The sequence below is a fragment of the Vipera ursinii genome, assembly GCF_947247035.1.
Source record: "Vipera ursinii genome assembly, chromosome: 11".
NCBI lineage: Eukaryota > Metazoa > Chordata > Lepidosauria > Squamata > Viperidae > Vipera > Vipera ursinii.
The window spans coordinates 9,558,709-9,575,313 of NC_139524.1; the positions used below are offsets into that span (position 1 = coordinate 9,558,709).

General features: G+C 44.0%; 1 protein-coding gene across 1 annotated transcript in view; it reads left to right on the forward strand.

The window, feature by feature from the left end:
- The first annotated feature begins 7,358 nt into the window (after positions 1 to 7,358).
- The window catches only part of AKAP13 (A-kinase anchoring protein 13), a 243,512-nt gene continuing 234,265 nt past the window's right edge, over positions 7,359 to 16,605 (forward strand). The window contains exon 1 of the mRNA XM_083371301.1: positions 7,359 to 7,489. The gene's annotated coding sequence lies outside the window, so the exon portion shown is untranslated. The remainder of the gene's footprint in view (positions 7,490 to 16,605) is intronic.

Genomic DNA, 16,605 nt, shown 5'->3' on the forward strand with positions numbered 1-16,605 from the left:
GAATATATAAAAAAGAAACACCTATTGGAATATGGTTAAAGAAATAGAAAGATTTTAGATATGAATTTTATTTTAAGAGGGATAAGTACTCCCCCTTTCTTCTCTTTTCTTAATTTATTTCTCTATATGAGTAATATAAAAAAGTTGGAATGGAAACTTTTAGATATTTAAATGTGATTGATTTTAAGAAAACTACAATGGATAAAATGTTTTGAATAAGAGTTAAAAGATTAGATGACTAGATTTATTAAATGGAATATTTAAAGATAACATTTTTTGTGGTGGTCATTAAATGAATGCTGCACTTGTTAAGGGAATGCAGCAGTCATTAAATGCAGTGGTCTTATAAGTGAATCAACGTGGGAATTTTTTTCTGGAAACAGGCTGAAAAGGTTGGAAATTAGCAGAAACAAAAACCTTTATAACTTGTTGGAACACTGCAACTCCCTTCAAAGAATTAGGCAACATGGCATATTCAGGTATGGAAATTGCTTGTGCATCACCACCAACGTTAAATGAATTAAAAATTCATATTTAAAAGATGGTTCTAAAAAATCTCTTCGTTGGATGGGAAGAAAGTAATTCTCAGAAAGCACCACTAGGTGGCGAGGTCCACCATCTTGCATAATGTATTTTCTGAACAACTGGCTGCATTCAATTTTTAAGGATTAGATCATGAGTCCCTAATCCCCAGTCTGTGGACTCGTACTGGGCCTTGGCGTGCCAGCTATCGGTTCGCACAAACAAGCAAAGCCCCATCCGTTGGATGCAGGCAGCACACAAAACCACGCACCCTCCAGTCTGCAGAAAAAACTCTCTCCATGGAACCGGTCCCTGGTGCCCAAAAGGTTGGGGACCTCTGGATTAGATTACTATACAGTGTTCCTCAACTTTGGCAATTTGAAGATGAGTGGACTTCAACTCCCAGAATTCCCCAGACAGCATAGCTTTCTGGGAGTTGAAGTCCACCCATCTTCAGGCGACCAAGGTTGAGAAAGATTGGATTAGGACGTGTCTTTGTCGACAGGATTTTTTTTCTAAGACCCGTTTTTTAAAATATTTTGTGTTAGCCTGGCAAAAAAAAAAAAAAAAATGACAAAAAACAGTGTTTAAGCTGAGAATTTTATTGTTGCAGAAACAAACAGGTTTCCAATATATTCAGAGAGGGATTGGCAATTTTTTTTTAAAGTTTAGGATATGAGAATTGTTTGTCCCATGTTCTACCAAGCCGATAAGCGAGGTTTGGCTGTATCTACGCTATATAGTGTGGAGATGGTAGTGTCTTAAGTCTTTGTAGGAAATGTAGCAACTTCCTGTTTTGTTTTGTTTTAGCTGTTTGGGCATCAGACATATTTTCCCTTGATGAATTGGAAAGCCAACCATTAATTTCATATGTCTGCATTCTAATGGATATTTGCTTTTTCCTTTACAACGGCTGTATGATTCAAACCTTCTGCAGGAATATGTTAGTATTATATACAAAGAATAGGTTTATTCATAAACCGAGAAGATTTTTAAAAAGTCAAGAATGGCTCATTGAAATGATCAGAGATAGCTATATTTTAAGATAAGTTGTGATAATTTCTTACTAATAATACTTGGTGCTTAGGAAAATCCTGACTCTATCTGTGGTTTTAATTCAGGCAGGGAAATCAGATGCTGTAAACAATTAAGATGGATTAGGAAAACAACTGGATATACTAGAGAAAAGTCAGATTTACAGGAGAAACACCAAGCAGAAGTGTAGGTGAGAAATAAGAGCCACTGTATTGAAAAATAAAATGCATTTAAGACCAGGATGTGGAAATTGTTATTATCCTGCTAGACCAGGCTGCACAAGTGTTCTAAATGCAATTTATAATTCTCCATTACAAGCAGTGTTGGGATTCAGCCAGTTTGCACCACTTCGGCAGAACTGGTAGCTAATTTTTTGTTGCCCAAGCCCAGAATGGACTTCCAGAAGTGGCATGCACACAGAGAACCAGTTGTTCACCTATTTGAATCCCACCACTGATTACAATTAATTGTCAAGACTACAAGTGGAACCAAAATTTCTGTTGTTAAGCAAGGTGTTTGTTAAATGAGTCACATCTGATTTCACGACCTTTTTTTTGCTACGGTCGTCAAGTTATCACTGCGGTTGTTAACTGAATCATATGGTTGTTAAGCAAATCTGGCTTGTCCCATTGAGTTTGCTTGTCAGAAATTGACTGGGAAGCTTGGAAATGAGAGTCACATGACCCCGGGATGCTGCAACATGCCAGTGGCCACAGGCTCCAAAACCAAAAGATTCTGGTCAAGAATACACATATGGTTAGAAAAAATGACTAAAAGAACATATAGACTTTAAGCCAGAATCATTTTTGTTTAGGCATAATGGTAGGAAATTATGAGAAAGAGGGTATATATCTAATTTTACATGTCTTAACTGCAGTGAGAATTGTATTCACTCAACATTGAAAAATGAAGATTTACCAACGGAGGAAGAGTTAATTTAAAAAAAAAATTAGATTGTGCAGAAATGGATAGATTGACATTGAAAAAGAAAGAGAAGGAAATTCAGTATACCTTTTATCAATGGCTAGAAAAATGAGGTAGAGAGAAAGGAATTTAACATGTGTTAGTAAGTTAAATGTTGGAACCCAGACAGTATGTTGCTGATAAAATATTAAGCACTTGTGATGATAAAAAAATAATATATTCATATGCAAATAATATAATAATAATAATAATAATAATAATAATAATAATAATAATAATAATAATAATAATAATAAACCTTTATTGTCAAAGTACAACATGTGTACATTGAGATTAGCTGAGCCTCCCTGCATGCTCTCTCCCCCCAACACACAGTGACAACAAACCCTCCATCCTACCACACCATGTGAACACCACACACCGGCCTCCCAAGTCAATTCTGCATACATTCACAGAGATTATGTCCCATTTAAAAGCCTTAACAGCCCACGGATAAAAGCTATTTTTCAGCCTGTTTGTACGGCTGGCTATATTCCGATATCTCCTACCGGATGGTAGGAGAGTAAAGAGATACCGTCCAGGGTGTGAGTCATCCCTGAGAATCTTCCTCACTCTTCCAAGGCAAGGAGCCCTGGCGATGTCATATGTATATGTAAAAAGTAAAGGTAAAGTTTCCCCCGCACATGTGTGCTAGTCGTTTCCAACTCTAGGGGCCGGTGCTCATCTCCGTTTCAAAGCCGAAGAGCGAGCGCTTGTCCGAGGACGTCTCCGTGGTCATGTGGCCAGCATGACTAGACGCCAAAGGCGCACGGAACGCTGTTACCTTCCCACCGTAGCGGTCCCTATTTTTCTACTTGCATTTTTACGTGCTTTCAAACTGCTAGGTTGGCAGAAGCTGGGACGAGTAACAGGCGCTCACTCTGCTACGCGGCACTCAGGATTCGACCCGCCAAACTGCCGACCTTCTGATCGACAAGCTCAGCGTCCCAGTGGCTGAATTTTGATCACATGACCTGGCAAATGCTGAGATGGTCATAAACGTGAGGATTTCTTCCCCCACCCTCAGCGCCATTGTAACTTTGAACGGTCACTAAACAGATGGTGGTTAAATCGAGGACTCCCCGTATTGGCATCCCTTTTAATAACCGTAAAACTGAGCGCTCCGAGTAGCCACACTTACTAAGAGCTCGTGCAAAAAATAAGAGAGATTTTTTTTTTTGTTTCTGAATTCCACCGGCTGGAATTCCCTCAGCTTAAAAAAAAAAAAAAGAAGAGCAACGTTCTTCAGGAACAGCCAAGAAAAAGAAAAAAGTGAGTTGAAGATTCTTGATCACATTCCTGAGCCATAAGTCATGTGCAGAGGTGATTGTAGGTGGGTAGGGGGGAGCATGGGTTGAATTCAGTTGCTCTGACAGGAATCTAGCCTGGCACAGAGGCAAGTTTATTGCTGCCGTTACAAAGAATTACTATACTCGCCATGTATACAGGTGGTCCTCGAATTACGATGTTTCATTTAGTGACCGTTCGAAATTACAACGGCCCTGAAAAAAGTGACTTACGCCCGGTTTTCCACACTTCATGACCAATGCAAGCATCCTCCCCCCACCAGGGTCACTTGATCAAAATTTGGACGCTTGGCACCTAACTCGTGTTTATGATGGTCGGAGTGTCCCGAATGTGACTCTGTGGGTGGCTGCAAGTGGTTCAGGATGTTTCCTCACCTAAGATGACAGCAGGCAAGGTGCCACAAAAACATACATTTTTTTAAAAAAAAGGCACACCAGAGGTTTAACGAAGGAGAATATTCGTAGCTCGGGGTTGAAATGGGGGGGGGGATCCTTGGTGCTCTCTTGAGCCGGTTTCTTTTCTCTGCAGAAAAGAAGCCAACGGTGGACATGTGATAAAGTAAAAGCCTATTGGAGAAAAATACATGTTTGGCTAGAAAATATACAGTCATGGCCGAAATTGTTGGCACCCCAGAAATTTTTCCAGAAAATCAAGTATTTCTCACAGAAAAGTATTGCAGGAACACATGTTTTGCTATACACAGGTTTATTCCCTTTGTGTGTATTGGAACACAACAAAAAAGGGAGGAAAAAAAGCAAATTGGACATAATGTCAAACAAAACTCCAAAAATGGGCCGGACAAAATTATTGGCACCCTTTCAAAATTGTGGGTAAACAAGATCGTATCAAGCATGTGATGCTCCTTTAAACTCACCTGGGGCAAGTAACAGGTGTGGGCAATATAAAAATCACACCTGAAAGCAGATAAAAAGGAGAGAAGTTCACTTAGTCTTTCCATTGTGTGTCTGTGTGTGCCACACTAAGCATGGACAACAGAAAGAGGAGAAGAGAACTGTCTGAGGACTTGAGAACCAAAATTGTGGACAAATATCAACAATCTAAAGGTTACAAGTCCATCTCCAGAGATCTAGCTTTGCCTTTGTCCACAGTGCACAACATTATCAAGAAGTTTGCAACCCATGGCACTGTAGCGAATCTCCCTGGTTGTGGACAGAAGAGAAAAATTGATGAAAGGTTGCAACGCAGGATAGTCCGGATGGTGGATAAGCAGCCCCAAACAAGTTCCAAAGAAATGCAAGCTGTCCTGCAGGCTCAGGGAGCATCAGTGTCGGTGCGAACTATCCGTCAACATTTAAATGACATGAAACGCTATGGCAGGAGACCCTTGAGGACCCCACTGCTGACACAGAGACATAAAAAAGCAAGATTACAGTTTGCCAAAATGTACTTGAGTAAGCCAAAATCCTTCTGGGAAAGCGTCTTGTGGACAGATGAGACCAAGATAGAGCTTTTTGGTAAAGCACATCATTCTACTGTTTACCGAAAATGAAATGAGACCTACAAAGAAAAGAACACAGTACCTACAGTGAAATATGGTGGGGGTTCAATGATGTTTTGGGGTTGTTTTGCTGCCTCTGGCACTGGGTGCCTTGAATGTGTGCAAGGCATCATGAAATCTGAGGATTACCAAAAGATTTTGGGTCGCACTGTAGAGCCCAGTGTCAGAAAGCTGGTTTTGCATCCGAGTTCTTGGGTCTTCCAGCAGGCCAATGACCCCAAACATACGTCAAAAAGCACCCAGAAATGGATGGCAAGAAAGCGCTGGAGAGTTCTGAAGTGGCCAGCAATGAGTCCAGATCTGAATCCCAATGAACACCTGTGGAGAGATCTTAAAATTGCTGTTGGGAAAAGGCGCCCTTCCAATAAGAAAGACCCGGAGCAGCTTGCAAAGGAAGAGTGGTCCAAAATTCTGGGTGAGAGGTGTAAGAAGCTTATTGATGGTTATAGGAAGCGACTGATTTCAGTTATTTTTTCCAAAGGGTGTGCAACTAAATATTAAGTTAAGGGTGCCAATAATTTTGTCCGGCCCATTTTTGGAGTTTTGTTTGATATTATGTTCAATTTGCTTTTTTTCCTCCCTTTTTTGTTGTGTTCCAATACACACAAAGGGAATAAACCTGTGTATAGCAAAACATGTGTTCCTGCAATACTTTTCTGTGAGAAATACTTGATTTTCTGGAAAAATTTCTGGGGTGCCAACAATTTCGGCCATGACTGTATTAGGAGAACGTGTAGCATTTAATCCTGAATTATTTTTATTAGGTATACTACCAGAAAAGACTGATAAACAAAATACATCCTTTGTTCTACATATCATAACCGCAGCAGGAATAAGCTATGCACAATGCTGGAAACATGATCAAGTACCATCAGAAGAAGGGCTAATAAAGAAGATATTGGAATGCGCAGAGATGGACAGACTAACTATGAGACTAAAAGACAAAGAAGCAACGGATGGAAACTAGTCAAGGAGAGAAGCAACCTAGAACTAAGGAGAAACTTCCTGACAGTTAGAACAATTAACCAGTGGAACAACCTGCCTCCAGAATGTTGGGAATGTTCCAACACTGGAAGTTTTTAAGAAGAGACTGGACAGCCATCTGTCTGAAATAGTATAGGGTTTCCTGCCTTAGCAGGGGGTTGGACTAGATGACCTCCAAGGTCCCTTCCAACTTATTATTATTATTATTATTATTATTATTATTATTATTATTATTATTATTATTATTATTATTATTATTATTATGAAAGCTGGAATTTATTTTATAAATGGTTGGAAAAAAGAACCAAAGAGTGAAATTTGTGTATGTATTAACGAATCATGAACCCAGTTTGCACGTTGTTTGGAAAATTAACATATGTATGTAAAGTATAAAAATAATGTGTGTGTGTGTGTGTATATATATATATATATATATATATATATATATATATATATATATATATATATATATATATATATATATATATATATATATATACACACACACACACACACAAAAGAAGCAAACGGAAGTGGGCACCAAGGACCCATAGTGGTTTAAGGTAAAAAAAAGTAAAAAAAAAATTCCACTAATACGGTTGTTTTTTTTGGGGGGGGTCTTCTGAGGTGCAAAGCGAACCAGCTGCGGACTCTTTCCTCCTCCCCCCCCCCCAGTCTAACCCCAACCGCGCCGGGACCGCGCTTCCTTTCCCGCTTGCGTTAACGCCAACCCCCCGGCAGGGGACGCCCGTGGACCCCTTTTCCGTCGCCCCCCCCTCCCCTCCGCCCCAAAGGAGCGTGAGAAGCGAGGAACCCTCCTCCTCCTCCTCCTCCTCCCTCCCATTTTCCTCCCCTCCTTTTTCCTTTTTTTTCCCCCGCTGCTTCTTTCGCGAGCTGCTCCGCGGAGCGCCCCCCTCCCACCCCCGCGGCGCAGGCGCACGGCGGAGCTGGAGGGGAGCCCGTCCGCTCGCTCGCTCGCTCGTTCGTTCGTTTGTTCGCTCGCTCGCTCGTCGCGGCGGGAGAAGGAGGAGGAGGAGGAGGAGGCGGCAGTCGTAGTCCGAGAGCAGCCATTCCGCCCCGCAACCGCTGCTCCGCGTGGATGCCCCAGGCGCGCCTCCTCGCCCGGCTTCTGCCCTCCGTCCCGCAGCCGGCGGCCGGGTGAGTGCGCCCAGAGCCCCGGACACGCCTTTGATGGTGGGCTGGGCTGGGGGGAAGCCTTTTTTAGGAGGAGGGGGTTCGTAAGGCTCTCTTCCCCCCCCCCAAAAAAAGCATCCTTCAGCCTGGCCGGGCTGAACTTCTTTTCTTTCTTTCTTTCTTTCTTTCTTTCTTTCTTTCTTTCTTTCTTTCTTTCTTTCTTTCTTTCTTTCTTTCTTTCTTTCTTTCTTTCTTTCTTTCTCTCTCTCTCTCTCTCTCTCTCTCTCTCTCTCTCTCTCTCTCTCTCTCTCTCTCTCTCTCTCTCTCTCTCTCTCTCTCTTTCTTTCTTTCTTTCTTTCTTTCTTTCTTTTTGGAGGGTGGGGGTGGTTTGGAAACTCTGGCCGAAACTTTTGTGCGCGCGAGCGGGCGAGCGGCGGCGGAGGTCGGCTGGCTCTTTCCAGGAGCGCGGCAGCCGATGGGACGGTGGGCCAGCTGGTGCAGGTCCGCAGCCCGAGGGTCGGGCAAAGGGGCTCGGCGGCGGTTCGGCTGGCCGAAGGAAGGGGGTGTGGGTGGGTTGGTGGGGGAAGCGGGTCTGACTTCTGCGGGGGAGGGGGCGTCCAGGGGAAGGAGAGAGAGAGAGAAAGAGAGAGAGAGAGGGAGGGGAGGGGGCTTCTGTCTGCAAAGGCAAGGCGGCCCGCTTGAGTCCTGGAGTGTAAATGGCTGCTTTCCAGTTGGATTCTTCGCCTTTTAACGTGGAACGTTTGCTGGGGGGGCGGCGGAAGGAAAGCGAGGTCCCCAGGCTGGGGGATTGGGTTTTTTTTTTGGGGGGGGGAAGAGGGAAGAGACGGCGGGCGGAAGAGGAAAGGAGGAAGGGGAGGGGGAACCCCTCTCCCCTAAATGTCAGAGCGAAGTTCCCCTAAAGGGTGGGTGAGTGGGGGCAGGGGAGGAAAGCTTTGGTGGGAGGCACTTGAGATGCCCTGGTCCTCCCGCGCCCCCTTCGCGAAAAGGTCCTGGGTTCCGATCTATTGCTCCCTGCCCCCCCTCTCTCTCCCCCCCTTTTTTTTGAACGTGGCTGTATTTGCAACTGGGGAGGCCCCTGAGGAAGTCGGGGGGTGGTGGAAACTTCTTTCTTTCCGAAAAAAGGGGGAAGGGCTCCAGGCTTCCTCTACCACCACCCGAAGAATTTTTTTTTTCCTTTCACGAAGCGACAAAGGGCTGGCTTTCGCACTTATTCCCCCCCCCCCTCTCCCCCTTCTGTACTGCTTAGGCTTCGTATTGGAGATTTGCAACTTTGGGAAAACTTTCTTTGGAAGTTGTAGGTGTTTAAGTTGGCATACCTCTGAAGGGCATAAGACTCAAGAGTTTCAAAGACATTTGTGTGTGTGTGTGTGTGTGTGTGTGTGTGTGTGTTGGGGGGGGAAAGGCTCTTTGGCTTTTCATCTGTCGCTTGGATTGTGCTGTTGTGACCCGTTCTTGACTTGACTTTTCCGCCAAAGCGTTTTTGCATTATGCAGCCCCTCAAAGCGAGGTGGGAAGTCGCTTTACTCTAACTACTCATGGACTCCCACTGTATGCTGAGCCACACATGTGGCAAAGCTGTGGAATTTGTGCAGACACAGAATTGTCTGGGAGATTAAATATTTGCTTGGCGGTGGTGGTGGGGGGAGGTGGCTTAGTTGTGTGAATCTTTCCTGCCACCTGTCCTGTCTGGCATTTATCTCCTTTTCAAGGGTGCCCTGTAGAATGATTACTCCCCCCTCCCTTACTTTTTCTCCTGCTTTATTTTTCTGTCTGTGCTGTGCAACATCTGGGCCCCACACATTTCCACTTAACAGGCAGCAAGCGTTGTGCATTCCGCTCTTCAAAAGTAGCCTTTTAAATTGTGGGCGGATTCAGGAAACTTTGTTCTACAAGGATCACTTTAGAGCAGGAATCTCCAACCTTGGCAACTTTTACGACTTGTGGGCTTCAACTCCCAGAATTCCTCAGCTGAAGAATTCTGGGAGTCCACAAGTCGTAAAGTTACTAAGGTTGGAGACCACCCCTGCTTTAGAGTGTGTAGAGGAGTACAACAGATAAGTTACGTTGAGGCTTTCTAATATCTTACCTTGCCCTTAAAACAAGAGGCCTTTAAAATGTCCTCACCTGAGTCTCTTTTGTTCTTATTTCCCCCCCCCCTGGGCATTTTAACTGCTCTTTACTTTCTCCTGCTTTAGAGTTATAATCAGGGCTTTTTTTTCTCATTGAACGCTCAGAACGGAGTTCCGGCACCTTTTTTGGATGGAACCTTGTAGGGTAGGCAAGGTGGGTTGTAGGACATGTGTGAGTTCCGGCACCTTTTTTCTTTTACAAAAAAAAAGCACTGGTTATAATTCTTGAGTTCTCAAGCAGCAAGGCTGAAAGAGCTTGGGGACACCAATCCCAAAGTCTCCAGAGGGCCTTGGGTGAAGATGGTTTCCTACCCATTGAGTGAAGGGTAGTCTTTTCTTGCTGAGTTGGTGGTTCATCAAACAGTGAAGAGGGTTCTGGGTGATCTGCAGTAGAGTAGCTACAAAGAAGGCCTCTGATGTCCCCCTAACAATGGAAAGGAAGTCATCTTCTTCCATAGGGCAGTTGAGAAGATAAACACACATGTGACCTGAAAATCAGGAGGGCAGTTTGTGCAAGGGGACAGTGTTCAGCGTGAGGACATACCCAGAGGGAGCTTTGTTGCATAACGGCCTTAAGGCTGAGTTCACATTTTGTGCTACATCCAAGTTTTCCGCCTAGCAGGTTTTGTGTGATTTCTTCAGATGATTGAAGATGCATTCTCACCATAGTTGGCCCAGCCCTGGTTTAGCATGGCAGATCAGGCCAGCTGGTATATTGTAGTTGGCTCCAATGGGTGGCCTTTGGGCCTCCTATTAAAAGTCTTAATAACTTTTAAGTCTTAAAATAAGGACTAGGTAGGGGGATGACATGATAGCAATGTTCGCAATACCCTGAGGGGCTGCCACAAAAAAAGAGGGGATGAACTTATTCTCCAAAGCAGGGGTCCTCAACCTTGGCAACTTTAAGACCTGCGGACTTCAACTCCCAGAATTCCTCAGCCAGCTTCAAGTTGCCAAAGTTGAGGACCTCTGCTCCAAAGTGCTTGAAGGCAGGACAAGAAACAATGGATGGAAATTAATCAAGGAGAGAAGCAACCTTAGAACTAAGGAGAAATTTCCTGACAGTGAGAACGGATTAATCCACTTCAGCCTTCAGAAGTTGTGGGTGCGCCAACACTGGAGTGTATTTTTTTAACTGGGCAGCCATTTGCCTGAAACGGTATAGATTTCCTGCTTGAGCAGGGGGTTGGACTAGAAGACCTCCAAAGTCCCTTCCAATTCTGTTCTGTTAAAAGTGTGCAAGCTGCAGAAAGCACAAGCATTACTGTACAGATTCAGCTTAAAGTTGGTGCTTGGAGGAGTGGGAGGAGAAAAAATTGGTTGTAAATACATACTGTACACAGGATTGGGAGGGGGAGTTTTTTCAAGGCAGAAACCATGTTCATCTGTGTATCTGAATAGTGTGGGCATAAGAGGGTGAGAGTCTCATTAAGTCAGCAGTGCAAAGACAGGAATGCTTTGTTGCAGTCTCACTCCTATACTTGCATGGAAGCTTTTTTTTTTTAAAAAAAAAACAGTTTGTTTTTGCGAGCATGGTAATTCAGAGTTTGTCCGGGGCTGTGCAGTTTTGGATGCTGTTTCTGCTTTTATTTTCAACCGTTACTCTCTGGTGGTTTTTTTTTTCTTTGTCCTCCTTCAATGATTTGTCATGTTTTTTGTCAGTTTGCCACACACATGAATCCTTTTGTTTCTGTTTTGTTGATGGGGCAGTTGGTTGGATTCAGTAAACAAAGACAGTTACTGAGGCTCTGTTGATTTCCGCTCTTGTTACATTTAAATACCGGCTGTGAAATGAAGATAACACACAGGGGAGCAGAAGGTTCCTATTTTATGTTATTTCCCCCTGCAACCCTTTGAGGTCGGTTAGATGGAGAACTTCCTGGTCGTGTGTGAGGACTAGAACTTGGGTATGCGCAGTCACTTTTCCAGTGTCGTCGTAAGCCACGGACTATCTATATTTTACAGTATTTTGCACACGACTTCCTTCTTGTCTGCAGCAAAGGAACTTATCTAGTGTGCCGGGTCCCTGGAGCTTCTGCTGTCAGCTAGTTCCTAAAAGCAGCATTGAGCTTCTGGATTATTGCCCAGGCCTTTGTGAAATCTGACACACAGCAGCCCTTTCCCAGTCTTTCCATTCTCCAGATGTGCGGACTTCAACTCCCAGAGTTCTGCGGGAAGGAGTCGAAGGCCATGCATTAAACCTAAGCTTGGGAAAAGCATAGAAGGAATTGCATTAGTTTCCCCTTAATCGTTAGGAAGGTATGCAGGAAAAGTCATGTGCAGGAGAATTTGGATGCCACCACGGGGATTGGCACCTAAACAAGCTTGTGCAGGCCGAAGCCAGAAACTGTGTGTCACGCAATCAGAGGCAGTTTTATCTCCCACAATGACTGAATTAATACATTACGCTAGTCCGTTGGGCAACCATAACTTAGCATACCTGTATTCAGTCATGGGACTTATTAACAAACATAGTTAAACAAAATCACAGCATCTGTGGGTCATATCTTTGAACGGGGTCTGTAAATAGAGAGACCAAGAATGTAACTAGTGACTGTAGTGGTATCTTGCTTACATGTTCAAGATGTTTATTCATCTAAGATGATAGCAGGCAAGGTGACTCCTTCTGTCATCTGAATGCAGTTGCTGATGAAATGGCGTAGATCAGGGATCTTCAAACTGGGCCCTTTTATGACTTGTGGACTTCAACTCTCAGAATTTCTCAGCCAGCATTCTGAGAGTTGAAGTCCACAAGTCATAAAAGCGCCAAGTTTGAAGAACCCTGGCATAGATAGTCCTCGACTTATGACTATTTGTTTAATGACCCAAGTTATGACCATGCTGAAAAAAGTGATAAATGCCTGGTCCTCACATTTTAACTGCCACGGTCCTGTAATCAAGATTCAGGTGCTTGATCACCGGCATGTATTTATGAGGGTTGCAGCATCCCAAAGCCACATGGTTACATTTTGCAACCTTCCCAGCCACCCTAAGAACTTCACAAAAGTTGTTGAGTTGCTATTTCTCTTGAAAACCCTTCCTTCTAGCATCTGCTGGCTGAGATAGTTGAGTCCACTTATCTAATAGTCCAATAATCCAAGCTGGCCAGTTCAACAAGCATATACATTATCGCAAGGATGAACGATAATGCCTGGCTGAGGAATTCTGGGAGTTGAAGTCCACAAGTCATAAAAGGGCCAAGTTTGAAGACCCCTGATTTGCAACGACCCAACATTGATAGAGTTGAGTTTCACCAGACAGTGCATGCAGCCTGTCCCGTTTGGATTTGCCCTGTCAGAGTTTCCAAGATGGCATCTCTGCATGCCAACTGTTGGCGTGGCCTCTTTGTTCTGTATTCCTTGCAGTGTATCGGGTAACTACAGACATGTCGAGATGTCAGCTGGCAAAGTTGGTTCCAGAAATTAGGCTTAAAAAAAAACATAAAAGCTCAAGACGTAACACTAGAAGATATATGATAACAGAGGAAATATTCTAAGTTTCTGTGTTAAATGTAAACCTGCATTAGGGATTCAGCTTTATGAAACTGGGTGTGTATTGAAAGCGATAGGATAGGATAGGATAGGATAGGATAGGATAGGATAGGATAGGATAGGATAGGATAGAATAGAATAGAATAGAACAGAACAGAACAGAACAGAACAAAGGAATGAAGAATAGAATGGAATGGAATGGAATAGAAGGAATGAAAGATAGAATTAGAATTAGAATTAGAATAGAATAGAAGAATAGAATAGAATAGAATAGAATAGAATAGAATAGAATAGAATAGAATAGAATAGAATAGAATAGAATAGAATAGTTGGAAGGGACCTTAGAGGTCTTCTAGTCCAACCCCCTGCTCAAGCAGGAGACCCTATACCAGGGGTAGGCAACCTCGGCATAGTGAGCACAGCTGACTCAGGAATTCTGGGAGTTGAAGTCCATGAGTCATAAAAGAGCTGAAGTTGCCTACCTCTGCCTTATGCCATTCCAGACAAGTGACTGGCCAGTCTCTTCTTAAAAGCCTCCAGTGTTGGGGCCCTTTATATGTTTAGCAGCCCAAGAAGAACACACTAGGTTGGAGAAGACAATAGTCTACTTTTGGTTAAGTGTTCAGATCACAGTTATCTGATCACACTAAGAAAAGCAAATGTCTCATGTATTCCTGCAGTGAAGCGGCAGTGAAGAGATTGACTAAGTTGCTTTAACCAATACCAGGAAACATTTCTGAAAAGGGAGTGGTGGGGGAATCTTGAATTCTCTCTTGTTGCTTACTAATCCTGTCTTGGGGTAATTAGAAGCTAATCAGTAATTAGCTTCTCATATCCTGTCTATCAAATAAGACACAGCAGGGCTTATCAACTATATTATAATATTTACATTAATATTTTTAGCACCACCATATGTTTGAATAGTCACTAAAAGAATGCCTGTAAATCAAAGACTCCTGTATATACCCAGACCTTTTTTCCATTTGACTTTCGGCTCTCATTCAATTTGCTTGGGGTTTTTTTTGTTTTTTGTTTTGTTTAAAAATTGTGTAACTTTTGGTGCAAGAAGAATACAGCATTTAGACACTTCTGTGATAGACTGGGATAGATTACAATAAAGATTATTTTTCCTAAGACTCTACTGCTTTTCGACTTTAGAAAGGGCTCTTTATTCAGATGCTGCTTTTGTATGAGTGGGGCCATGGAGACAACAGCTTATTGAATCATGGCCTGTTGAATAAACTACCACTGGCTGAGTTTGTACAACTTGCTGTGCTCTGTAGCTCACAAATCCCAGTGGCTGAGTTTGCCACAATGCATCAAAGTTGCGCAATCATCTGATGTGTGAACCAGCCATTGAGTGTTGATTCAAGGAAATCTGATGGGTGGGTCTCTTTTACGATGCAAAACAGAGACGGGGGCGGGGGGAGGCAGACCCATAGCTTCCAGATGTTTTAACTATAACTCCCATAAGCTCAGCGAACAAGGTCTATGATTGAGGCTTATGTCGAACGTTAGGTTGCCTCTTACAGAATGTGAGCAGAAAAAAGGTTCCTAGTTTCCAAAGCCTGGGTGTGGGTGATTGCATGGCTGGCTGTTTTAAGCCTCTTGTCCCTCCCCTGATTTTTAATTTGTTACACTTTAGAAACCAAATGTTGTGTAACTGGAAAAACTTCCAGTCGAGCTTGGGATCTCAGCTTTTGCACAAGTGACACAAGGCCGAACCTGGAACCGGGTTTGCATCCAGAATGCTTCATAAATTAAGGGGCTAGTTTGGGTGTGGAGGGACGCGGTGGCTCAGTGGGTTAGGACGCTGAGCTTGTCGATCAGAAGGTCGGCAGTTTGGCGGGTTGAATCCCGAGTGCCGCGTAACAGAGTGAGCGCCTGTTACTCGTCCCAGCTTCTGGCAACCTAGCAGTTCGAAAGCACATAAAAATGCAAGTAGAAAAATAGGGACCACTCCGGTGGGAAGGTAACAGCGTTCCGTGCGCCTTTGGCGTCCAGTCATGCCGGCCACATGACCACGGAGACGTCCTCGGACAAGCGCTGGCTCTTCGGCTTTGAAACGGAGATGAGCACCGGCCCCTAGAGTCGGAAACGACTAGCACGCATGTGCGCGGAAACCTTTACCTTTACCTTTACCTTTGGGTGTGGAAAGGGAGAGACGATTGAGCAGTTTGCATGCCTCTCCTGCCAACAGCCTTTCCCCCCCCCCATTCATTAGGCCCTGCTAAGGACGGTAAAAGAAAAGGAAAAAGCAGAACGGTTACTTCCCCGAGTCTTCGCTTGTCAGAATCTGCTTTCCAAACTTTGCAAGGTTATGTTGATGAAGATTCTCAATGATCCAGGCAGAGTCATCTGAAAATTGAGTCAAGGCAACTAGACTTTTTGTCAATTCAAGACTTTTCGCAGCTCATCCAAGCAGCTTATTTAGTCTGAGCAAGTCGGGTAGACCAGGGGTCTGCAACCCTGACAACTTTTAAGACTTGTGGACTTCAGCTCCCAGAATTCCTCAGCCAGCGTAGTCTTAAAGTTGTCAAGGTTGCAGACCCCTGGGGTAGACAGCTGACACAGAGAACAATGAACCAGTGGAACAAATTGCCTCCAGACGTTGTGGGTTCTCCAACTCTGGAAGTTCTTAAGAAAGAGACTGGACAACCATTTGTCTGAAACGGCATAGGGTTTCTGCTTGAGCAGGGGGTTGGACTGGAAGTCCCTCCCAACTCTGTTGTTCTGGTTGGGGCCAGTGGTGGGGATTCAGCTGGTTCGCACCAGTTCAGCAGAACCAGTAGCTAATTTTTTTGTTGCCCAGAATGGACTTCCGGAAGCGGCGTCCACACAGAGAACTGGTTCTTCATATATTTGAATCCTACCACTGTTTGGGGCCATTCTAACCTCCGAGGGAAGAACATTCCACCAATGCAGGGAGTATAGCAGAGAAGGCCCATCTTCTGGTTCCTACCAATCAACACCCTTTGGCTGGTGGGATCTGCAGCATCTTCGGTCCGTTGGATGAGATTGGACATGTAGAAACTCTTGGGAGAAAGGCATTCCCTCAAGTAACCTGGCTAACTCTGGATTACCTCCACGGAGATGCAAATCTCCCGATTTCTACCTCTACTTTAGAGCAGTCCAGTTCAGCTTTCATGTGTTTCCACTTCAAAACGGGCACTATGTGAATGGAAGCTATTTGGTTGTGGGGGGGGGGAGGTCTGGAGAAAAGGATTAGGATGATCAGTTTTCCCGCTCCCTCATGTATCTGGAAGGGATTTAGGACTGAGACCAAACGACAAATCGTCTGGATGAAAACGTTCATCAGGTGGACTACTGAGCAGGAGAATTTAATTATTTCATAATATTTATTTATTCATTAGACTCGTTTGCTGCCCATCTACGCCTAGAGGAGATATCTATGGGAGTGTTTCAATGCTCCCTTTTGTCTCTTAGTTGTATAACAGTAAACATTCAACATGTGACTGTGTGGTGTCATGAGAAGCTC